Raw genomic sequence first — 12,132 nt, 5'->3', positions numbered from 1 at the left:
TCACAGCTTCACTTCTGCCAGTACCTTATTTCCTATCTTCTAGACTTCACAGAAGCTCTCCCGCAGAACTAGCACTCCTGGAGTGCTAGTTCTGCAAGTTTCACAGGACAGCTTCTGTGAAGTTTGGAAAGTATGAGATGAGGTACTGGCGGAAGTGAAGCTGTGAGGACCTGTTGTGAGTCATGCTTGAGTAGCTCACTGGTAGAGCACTTGCCCGCAAAAGGCAAAGGTCCCAAATTTGAATCTCAGCCCAGCACACAGTTTAAATCTGCCAGGAAGTTTCATATCAGTGCACACTCCGCTGCAGAGTGAAAATTTCATTCTGGAAATATCCAAGTATTTATTATATGACATAGACTTAAATACCTCAAGTGAATTCAGATATGGATCTTGGTTTCTTCTAAATGATCATTGGCTTCACAACAGGTTTTATGTAGATGGATTATGCCAAAGATGTTGCCTGCACCATTTAGCTATTGGAGTGAACTAGTTGGACTACCACATATCAGTGTGAGATTTGCAACTGTGATGCCAAGACAGTATTTATTCTATATTGTTCCTGGATGTGCTACTTTATGTTTCTAGTGTATTTGTATTTAGTGAGAAGTCTACATAGTGTACAATGTCTTAATTTTTGCCCTTCAAGAGCATCAAAGCAATAATTAAAATGACTGATTTTAGAGTATAATGCATTGTCTAGAACACTCTTATTTTCAGCAATTTAGTACTGAGTAGACATTTTCATTTTTTAATATCCAGAAAAATCCACTATTTTTGTCATCAGCTATTCCAGTAACACAAGTATAAAAGTCTATTACTCCATCCACACAGGTGTCAGTACTGCCTGTATTGCTGAGGAGTGTTATCCAGGGTCACAGTCTTGAGATTTCAGCAAAGAACTGTTTGTTATTTCTCACAGTTTATTTTTTCATTTGTGTCACCTAGTAAAAGTGAACCAACTCTACTCTATGCTGTCAGAATTGCTCATGGTGTGGTGGCTTCAGAGGAACAAAATCATCTATCAGAACCAAATTTACTGCCCAGTGATGGATAGTGTGAAGGAACGTCTAGCAGACAGCATTTTAGATGTAAAAATCGTATAGCATGTGTAAACAGCGCAACAAAATCTGGCACTGACCATCCCCAGTAAAGGCTAGAAGACAATGGAAGAATATATCGTGGCTCCACGTTGAGCATTTCCAGGCAGTTCCAAACTTAGCACTTTCCTGAGAGGTTGCGCAAATCAAAAACAACTGCATTCAATAGGATAACTAAATGTATACTTTGATATGGATTTTTCACACCAATATTGTAATAACCACATGATTATTTAAGATTAGCACTTGAATTTGTCTTGTAGTGGGCCAGATACTATTAGAGGAATTGTTTACTAGAACATTTGTTGAATTTTTGCAGCTTTATTGTGGATCTTGATTTGTGCCAAAGAAAACAAGTGTAGAGAAATAGAAAACCCCTAGTGAAACATTTACATCTATTAATTTACTTGTTCTACAAAAAATTATGTGGAAAAATAACAACTCATATACAGTTATAAGCAGTTGAATTGGGGAGGTCTCCTGTCATGGCAGGTGGGATAGTTCAGTATGTTACATACCTGTTGCTGCAACACTCAGGTGCCAGATAGGCAAGATGTCTTGTCTGACAAAGGTGACTGCTGTGAAATAAAATGCAAGATACTGTTTTTGTTCATTTTACTTGACTTTTTATTCAGAATGTAGGCTCCTTATGAGTCAATACACAACTAGAAGCACTGTAAAAATTACTTGAAACAATTCTGATAATCAGCCACTGAAATTGCTTACAGTACTATAGTCATAGCCTTCTGGATACCTGGACTTGTGACAAAATGCTCCTTTCACTGTGTAGTGTTCTACAATATTATAAAAAGAATATACTGCTATTTACCATAAAGATGACATGTTGAGGTGCAGACAGGCACAATGGAATGACTGTTACACATTGAGCTTTTAGCCAAAGCCTTCTTCCAAAAGGGGAAAACACACACATTCACACAAGCAAGCACACCTCATTCACACATGACTAATATCTCCAGCCAGAATGTGACTGTGTGGTGTTGACAGAAGCAGCAATCTGGAGTATGGCAGAGAATGGGGAGAGAGAGCAGAATATGGGTGGGGAAAGAGAAGTCAGTGTAGCTTGGCAGAGTGTGCAGGGACTAGATGGTGGCTAGACAAGGCTGTCACGTGCAGTATTGGGAGAATGTAGGAGGAGGAGGGGGGGATGGGGAGTGGAAAAGGAGAGGGGTAGAGAAGGGTAAAAGACTAGCAGGTGCATTGGCATAGAGCCTCGCACAATGAGAGTGAGAAGACTTGAATTGGGAGAAGGTGATAGGATGGAGGGGTGGAAACTGTTGGTTGGAGGGTTTTGGGACAGTAGATTAGCAAAGGTTGAGGCTAGGATGATTTTGGCAGTGGACAATGTGTAATAAGGATAATTCCCAATAAGGATAATTCCCATCTGCAGAGTTCAGAAAAGATGTTGGTGGAGTAGGGATCCAGATGGTCTGGGTTGTGAAGCAGCCATTGAACTCAAGAATGTTATGTTCAGCTGCATGCTATGCAAGGATTGTCCACTTTGCTCTTGGCCACAGTTTGGTCATGGCCATTAATCCTGTTGGACAGCCAGTTGGTAATCATCCCAATATAAAAAAGCTGTTCTGTCTCTCATGACCTCAGTGGTGATGGGACATTAAACACAGACTTCCTTCCTTTCTTTCATAAAAAGCTGTGCAATGATTGCAGCAGAGCTGATATATAACATGACTGCTTTCACAGGTGGCCCAGCCTCTGGTGGGATAGGTTAAGCCTGTAACAGAACTGGAATAGGAAGTGGTGGGTGGGTAGATGTGGTACTCTTGCACCTGGTCTTACATAGGGATATGATCCCTGTGCCAAGGGGTTTGGATTTGGAGTGGCATAGGGATGTCATGGAGGTTGGGTGGGCAATGGAAAACCACTTTAGGAGCTATGGGAAGTATCTTTGGTAGGATATCTGTAATTTAAGGGCATGATCATAGATAACCATGGCCCTGATGAAGGATGCTGTGCAGTTTTTCCAGTACGGGGTGGCACTGATTCTTGCTGGGTGGTAGGAGGAGTGGGGATGTGCGGGGATATGACACAGGAAATCTGCAGATTAGGTCTGGGGGTAGTGGTTGTCTCTGAAGGCCTTTGTGTGGCCTCCAGCATACTGGGCAAGGGAGTTATTGCCACTGCAGATATACAGTCCCAGGGTGGTCAGGTTGTATGGGAGAAGTGGATAGGAGAGAAGGTGTTGAGGTTGTAAAAGAATGAGGATAGGATGTCATGGCCCATATTCTTGCCATGGATTTTTTCTCATGTTGCTTCATTGCTCGTATCATGACTGTAGTTCAGGACATACTGTTAAGTTCAGTTATTACAAGCAGTCTATGATGCCAGTGCTCTTAAATTTAAAATAGATAGTAGTCTCAATATTGCACTAGTTAATTCATGCTTCCATCCACAGATGGCATTAACAGTAATGCAAAAATAAAATCAGTCACCTTTCCTGTGGGACGGCCATGTAAAAGTGCATTTTATCACAAGTAGATCATGACTGCCCATCTCATGGAACATTACATCTGCAAGGTGTTGTGCTTTTTAAGTGGCACTGCTGCATGGTACTAATGTGAGAACATCAATTTAAAGATACTCAGAGCCATCAGATTAAATAGCCAAGAACAACAAACAAAAATTCTTGCTGCAAGGTATTCAAGATGTTGCCCAACTTACGGACCATTGTTCATTATGGGGCACAGAAATTTGTATGAGTGCAAGACCACTGCCATAGAACTCTCTAATCATAGAAAGAATTTGTCTAGAATCAATGTAAAGAAATAACTGATGTATTCTCTGGGATCTGTCACCATTTATCAGAACCAAATGAGACAGGTAACTACTGGCCAATCATATACATCTGTTTGCTTTCCTACAGCATTTGCAGGTAACCTGTAACTTCGGCAAGATGATGAATCTTCCTATAATTCCCAAATAATGAATTATATATTGATTAAGTAATGCTCCATGGACATGAGGGTGTTTGTGAGGCCACCAGGTCACATGCACTCTGTCCTATTGGCTGTATCTAGGAGGCCACTGAGCAAGATGTGCAAGCCTTGTGCCCATCTCTAAACTACATGGTGGTTTAGTATCTGTGGGTCAAGACAGCACCCCATTCTGATGGTGTCCATGCCATGAGGCATTACCACTGTCATTAGGGCAGAATGGGATGCTTCACACTACTAGGTGGATGTCTGATTGAGTTTCCAGTGAATAGACAAGTGCAGGTCATTACTAATTTTAACATCACTTGTTTTCTGAATTTTTAGACAGTGTAATGATTAATCTGAAGTTGTATCCAAGCAAGTTTTGAGATTCATTGTACCATTTAGAAGATAAATCATGCATCTACTCACAACAGTAAAGGTTCCACTGGTACAATTTCATTCTGTATTATAATATGGAATCAGGTTTCCATGTAAAAATGTACAGAAATGACATTTTCTAATAATTTTACTATTTATTCTGTAGACTTTCATCAACATACCAATGTCTTATAACATTATTTGTTTCCAGATTCTGATGACATTACCTTTGACACACCTATTCTACTAAGTGGCAGTACATTTTATCATCTACAAATTGAAACTGAGGAAAGGTATGTAACAACATCTGAAATAATGTTATGTGTGTGGTGAAATTATAAAGTAATTGTGGATCTTTGAGAAGTAATAAAATTAAAGGGTGACAATTGTTGAACTGTATGAAATAAAATCATCAAAACTTCTGAATGTTTTGCATTACGATGTTCAGACTGCACGGTTGGCTGCGGTGCATGATGGAGATTAGTATGCGCTTGTGCATGTGCCTTATTGTTGTCGGCCATTTGCATGTAAAGATATCATGGTACAGTGTGCATGAGCATATAGTGCTTGTGAAGGCCTACTATGCAAACAACCACAGCCCAACTGTGGCTCAAAGGAAGTTTGCGATGGAGTTCAAGCTGATGTCAACCAGTCGAAGTGTGCTCACAGTCAAGAATGGATAGTGTTCATGATGACAGTGTTGGCAATGTTGGTTGTCCAAAAAGGGTGAAAATTCCAGAAAGCATTGAGCAAACATATACTGTGTTTCAAACCTGCCACAGGAAATCGATCAGACTAGCTGCACAACAGGTGGGAGTCTACCAGAAGACACTGTGACAAATTTTTGTTGAAGACCTGCATCTCTTACCATACAAAATTCAAGCCAATCAGACATTAAGCCCCAGGGCCATGGAACAGTAGTTGTGTTTGTTTGCCCAGCACTATTGCCCACAGAATTGACAAACAGGACATTGATGTGAGTATGATTTGGTTTAGTGATGAAGCCCACTTTCATTTGGATGGATTCGTCAGTAAGCCAAATTGGCGCATTTGGGGGACCGAGAATCTTCATTTTACAAGCAAGAAGTCTCTTCACTGTCAACAGATGACTGTGTGGTGTGCAACGTCCAGTCACGGAATAATCGATGCGATATTCCTTGATAGTAAGGTGACTACTGAAAGGTACGTACAGGTTTTGGAAGATGATTTCATCCACATTATCGAAAGTGACCCTGATTTCGATAAGATGTGGTTCATGCAACACAGAGCTCAACCCCATTGAAGCAGGAGAGTGTTTGATGTCCTGGAGGAGCACTTTTAGGATTGCATTCTGGCTCTGGGTTACCCAAAGGCCACTGACTCGGGCCTTGATTGGCCACCATATTCTCCTGATCTGAACACATGCAACTACTTTTTGGTGGGATACATTAAAGACAAGGTTTACAGAAATAACCCCAAAACCATTGCTGAGCTGGAAACAGCCATTTAGGAGATCATCAACAGCATCAATGCTCCGACACTTCAGCAGGTCATGAAAAATTTCGCTATTCGTCTGCTCCACATCATCAGCAATAATGGAAAGCATATCAAATATGTCATAACCTAAATTCAAATACCTGTAGCGATGTACATAGTCTTAATGGGCTTGCCGCCAGATCACATTGTGCAAATTCCACAATATTTCCTCAGAGAAACTGTCCAACATCGCCAGGTGGTTCAACTTTGCTGGTGGCTAGTTATGACTGACGGTATCTGCACATTGATGCCCCATTTCTAGAAAATGTGTGCAAAGACTACACATGTGTGGAAATCATGAATGTGCCATGATTTGCAGATAGGTGGTGCCATACTCAAATGCCCTCTGCCAAAAATTTTTGCATCATGATTTATGAGCAGCCAATGCACTGTTCCAGGCTGATGAAGGGTTCCAGGCTGTGCTCAGTTGAAATCTCGCATCCCTGTTGATGAGATTATCAGCTGTACGGATATGTATTTCTTCCTTAAAGATGCATTCCCAAAAAGATGATGCCAGGAATAAAACTTCCGTCTTTTCATAACTCATGTGATGTCCTGTATTCAGACAGTGTTCCGCAATTGCCGACTTTTCTGGTTGACGAAGGCGTGATTAACACTGATGTTCATCGCAGCATTCTTGCACAGTGCGGCGTGTCTGGCCTATGTATGCTGCCCTACATTGACAAGGAATCTTCTACACACCACATTTCCTCAGGCCAAGGTCATTCTTAACCAAACCCAACAGGTTTCTCAGTTTTACAGATGGTTGAAAAAACACACTTAAAGCCATATCTTTCGAGGACTGTTCCGATTCTTGATGACATGGCATCAAAATACGCCAAAAAGGCCAAAGTGGTGGATATCATCATATCTTCATTCTGCTCCACAGATTGAACTCACTTGGACCTGAATGCATTATATATCTGTCTCTCAGAATAACCATTTTATCCCTGGCATCATCTTTCTGGGATTGTGTCTTTAAGGAAGCATTAAATATTCGTACAGCCGATAATCTCATGAACAGGGGTACGGGATTTCAACTGGTCACAGCCTGGAACTCTGCATTGGCTGCTATAAAATCACGACATGAAAATCAAGATTTTTCGATAACAGAACCATCATAACATTGGTTTAGTATGGTCTTTAGTGAGTAATGTCTGGCTGCGTTGTTAGTTAATGCAGCATACAGCGCACACGCAGGAGAGCCACTCTGCGATTTTCAGCAGAGGGCGTTTGAATATAGCACCATCTATCTGCAAATCATTGTGCATGCATGATTTCTGTGCCTGCACATTCTTCGTGTGCATGCTCTAGAAACAGTGTGTTGATGTGCGGACACTGCCAGTTGTACCGAGCCACCAGCAAGGTTGAACCACCTAAAGATGTCTGACAGTTGCTCCAAGGAAATTGTGGAACTTGCACAATGTTTTCTGACAGCAAACCCATGAAGACTATTTACAATGTATCCACTGGAAAAGCTTGAAGAGTCATCTGTAGCAATGTTTACATGTTGAATAAAATGTGTGCATGCCACAGTTTGTAATTGATTTATGTTTTGCTTTTTAACATGTAGTTCAATAATTGTCACCCTGTATAAGTTCTAAATGCACATCTGAAATTTGCACTTTTTCTTAGCTACATATTCAGAATTTAGTGTGATATGACTGGTCAAAGGAAACAGAGTGTGAAGTTTAATGAATCATGAATAGAAAGAAGCCATGTACAGTGGTCAAAAATAAATATGAAGGTTTAACATCATTGTACAGAAACAAGCTATACAGGGGGCATCATAATTAATGGCATACAAGAATATAGTTAAAAGTACACAATACTAGAAGCAAAAAAGTCTCAGTAAACATAGGTCTGCAAATGGGCTGTTTGAGAGATAATTGCAACTTGATGTCTACCAGCCACTATTGATGTGATTCTGTGTAAACAGGGAATGCTAGTCCATGGTCCAGTCTTTGTTTACATTTTTGAGATGTGTAGTTGTAAACAGAATGGATACAGCTGTGCAGCACACAGTCAGAATTCTACTCATGTCAGTTGTTTGCGGAGCAAGAACTGTGTTGTATGAGTGCTGATGGTAACATGGAACATTATACACACATCAAAAAAAAGTTTTCCATCACCTCGGTTCCAAGAGTTCTGCAACCTGTACAGAAAATTGGAAGAGAGATCAACATAAATGTCATTTATGTCCTTTTTATTGCTCATTAAAACCACACATTGGATATTTGATCACTATACAACCAGACTTTCAGAGGTGGTGGTCCAGATTTCTGTACACACTGGTACCTCTAATACCCAGTAGCGTGTCCTCTTGCATTGATGCTCGCCTGTATTTGTCATGGCATACTATCCACAAGTTCATCAAGGCACTGTTGGTCCAGATTGTCCCACTCCTCAACAGCGATTCGGCGTAGATCCCTCAGAGTTGTTGTCGGGACACGTCATCCATAAACAGCCCCTTTGAATCTATCCCAGGCATGTTCAATAGGGTTCATGTTTGGAGAACATGCTGGCCACTCTAGTTGAGGTTGTTATTCTGAAGGAAGTCATTCACAAGGTGTGCACAATGGAGGCATGAATTGTCATCTATGAAGACGAGTGCCTCGCCAATATGCTACCTTTACAGAAGCTCTCCTGCGAATCTTGCAGGAGAGCTTCTGTAAAGTTTGGAAGGTAGGAGTCGAGGTACTGGCAGAAGTAAAGCTGTGAGGACGGGGCGTGAGTTGTGCTCGGGTAGCTCAATTGGTAGAGCACTTGCCCGCGAAAGGCAAAGGTCCCGAATTCGAGTCTCGGTCCGGTGCACAGTTTTAATCTGCCAGAAAGTTTCATATCAGCAAACACTCTTCTGCAGAGTGAAAATCTCATTCAGGTATTGAAGTGTTTTATGCTGGCATTGCATTAATAACAACAGTGCAACACATCTGAACATGAGGTTCTCATTAAAAGTGATCATCCAGGAACACATTTACCAGCTATGAAGACGGTCTTCTGCTATGAAATATTACTTCACATTTGATAATAGTAATAGATAATGTGTGCACCACTTTGTTGTGATGAACAAAGCTCCAATAATACAGTGGAAAAAGCAGATATTTTGCTCTGGGTAGAAACCAATGTTTCATTTATAAAGTTGAATTTAGCATGTATAAGGTAAAGTTAATGGAACTTGTAGTGTTGTACAAGTCAAATTCTCCATGCTGCCAGGCTGACAAACTGGCTAATGCTGAAGGACATAATGTGATCAGGCTTCCACCATATCAAGCTCATTTAAATCTGACTGAGACTACATGGGCCTATGTGAATAGTAATGTGGCAAAAAATAACAAGAACTTTACACTCAGTGAGCCTGAAATGCTGACAAAAGAAGCCATAGCGAATGTTACATTACAGGACTAGTCTTGAGTTGTCAGACATACCAAGAACGTAGTCGAGGAGACAGATTCATGAAGGACTGTGGCGAGTTTTGAGTAAATGTAACTTGTCTTGTTGCCATGTTAAAATCTGCTTCTTTTGCCAAAACACAGCAGAGCTTACAAAAATTCACGTCACTAACATTCTAATGCCATTGAAATTGTGACAGAATCCTGAAACAGTATAATATTAAACTAGCAACTGAGGGCAAGACAGGTCAATAGTTTATGAAAAAGCTTATTCTCAGCATAAGAAAGCAACATGTAACTTCTTCATTTATATTATTGTAAAATTCACAGCAATTCTCATTTCACCAGCTATTGATGGTGCTTAAAAATTACATTACTTCAGTGAAAAAATTTGTAGTTGGTTAAATGTCGTGGTAGATACGGCAGTTCCTCATATTAATCATATGGAAAAATACTCTCCTCTTTGCGTGCTGTCATTTACCAAAGTCTTTTTTTTATTTCTCAAACCATTCGTGAGATGTGATAGATCTATGAATATTCCATTCTGGGATTTTCAATGGTGCATGCACTTGTGACTGAGCTCTTGACATACATTCCACGATAGCAAGACTGGAGACAAATTGCAATACCCTTCTAAATTAAAAGAATAATTCAGTATGTTATCTACATTCATACACAGCACCAAAAGCAAATTCATAGTGATCATTATTTTTCACTGAAAAATTTAAGAATCTCTTGCAGTAGTTTATCTACCATCAAAAAATAACAGTTACTATGACCATTAGTGATATGATGCACAGTTCATCATGAAGCTGACAACTTAATCCATAAGATGTGTGAGAAGCAGAGATTACTACTAAATAATTTCTTTAAAATCATCTGAGAAAGATCACAGATCAGCCAGCTTGTGTGGCTTTTTGTTCATGCAGTCAAGTGAGCCTGCCACGTTCTGTGCCAAGTAAGCCTGACATTATCATCTCCTGCTGATGCACTCAGCCCATGCTGGCAACTATGCTTCCGTCCACTTGCTCTGTACTGAACTGTCAGAAGTTGCAACTATTTTAAGCACACTATAGGCTCCAAACCACATCCTGTGCATGAGTTTTCACTGAATATGTGGCTAGGGGTACTAGGTGATCATCTTAGTGGTCTGTATGTGATACAAACAAATTCAGTGGGAGTTACCTTCAGTTACTGTGGCATCATCTGGCAGGATTGCTTGGAGCAACACCGGAGGATGTGGTACATGCATGATGGAGCTCTGGCACATTTTGCTGCTATGATGAGATGACATCTAACACAGCAATATGGCAAAAGATGGATAGGGCAAGAAGGACCTGTACCACAGTCTCCAAGATCACCTGATCTGATTCCCACAGATTTCTGTGTTTGGGGCAACCTTAAAGGTCCTTTTATCTATGAGTACAGTCATGTAACTGTTGTCATGTCCATTCAGAACATGTGCGCTTCTACCATAGTATATCTAATAACTTTTCTTAATTTTGTACAGTATTATCACCTTTTCCTAACTGAGGTGACATTTACACAGAATTAAATCAGTAACCGCAAAGTCTCAGTTATCTTGCAAACCACAAAGTCACAGTTATCTCGCAAACAGTCCATTTATGGATCTATGTTTACTGAGACTTCTTGCTTCTAGTATCATGTACTTTCAACTGTATGTATTTATGCTATTAATTCTAAAACACTCTCTACTCTTTGAAGAAATATCCGACGTTGTTTTCAGTTGCAGAGAAGAGGTGAGTTAGGGAATTCACATATGATTATTTGGCCATTGAACTGATAACTATTCAGGTCATGACAAAATTACAACATTTAAGGAGCTAGTGAGTGTAAAATCAGTTCATTTGATTATCACGGAAACAAATGCTCATCTATAGAGCCATAAAATTATTAAGGCTCTTGAAGTCTTGAGGCTGCAGTGAAATAGTACATTTAACAGTCATTCAGATTGCTATGTTTGTTTCTTTCCACATTTCCAAACTCACCAAAATGCTCAGACTTGGCTCAGCAAATGTTTGTAATTGAGTTACTTGAGGTGCGAAGTTTGAGCAGTTATTCAGTTTTTTAAATGTGAAAGGCATTAAATCTATTGAAATTCATCGAAAATTGATAGAATAAAAGTGTTCAGAAGTGATACAGGTCACTTATAGCTGGTGGCACTGACATTCACAGTGATGAAAGGAATGAAAACCTTCAAACATTGACAACACAGTCACTAATGTTGGACAGATCGTGCAAGATCAGAGAATCAGTGTGCTGAACTTTGCATATTGGTATGTGAGGTTTCTCAAAGGGTCATTCATATGATTAACTGAAAATATAGACTTCTGTGTGGGCATAATGGCAACATACAGGCTCTCCGCACAAACCTTTTGCATTTGATTACTATGGTGTCAAAACCTGAGACCAAACAGCAGTCACATGAGTTGTGACATTTATTTGTGCACAAACTGCAAAAGTTCAAGCAAATACAGCCATGAGATTCTGAACTAGAGAGGAGACATTCTGAGAAAGTTCATAAATCTTCTCCACACAAACACTCACATTCACATTGCTCATCAAAAACGTCACTCTCTAGTAACAAAAACAACAACCCACTCTCCCACTCTATAATTGAGACTTGCCACCCAGTGACTCCTACTTGTTTGGAAAATGAAAAGAACATTTGGTTGGGAGGTGTTTCAGCAATTATGACAAGTCAAACTGCTCCTCAACTGGAGGCAACAAGCTGGTATGACAAGAACACATAAAAATTTCCCTAGCTCCTGCAAAAAT

General features: G+C 40.1%; 1 pseudogene; it reads left to right on the top strand.

Annotated features, from left to right (window-relative positions):
- Positions 1–12,132, top strand: part of LOC126235042 (agrin-like) — a 350,234-nt pseudogene that overhangs the window by 266,540 nt on the left and 71,562 nt on the right.

Source organism: Schistocerca nitens, chromosome 2, assembly GCF_023898315.1.
Source record: "Schistocerca nitens isolate TAMUIC-IGC-003100 chromosome 2, iqSchNite1.1, whole genome shotgun sequence".
Lineage (NCBI taxonomy): Eukaryota > Metazoa > Arthropoda > Insecta > Orthoptera > Acrididae > Schistocerca > Schistocerca nitens.
Note: the sequence above shows the minus strand (reverse complement) of the source record. Positions and strands in the feature narration are given on the sequence as shown.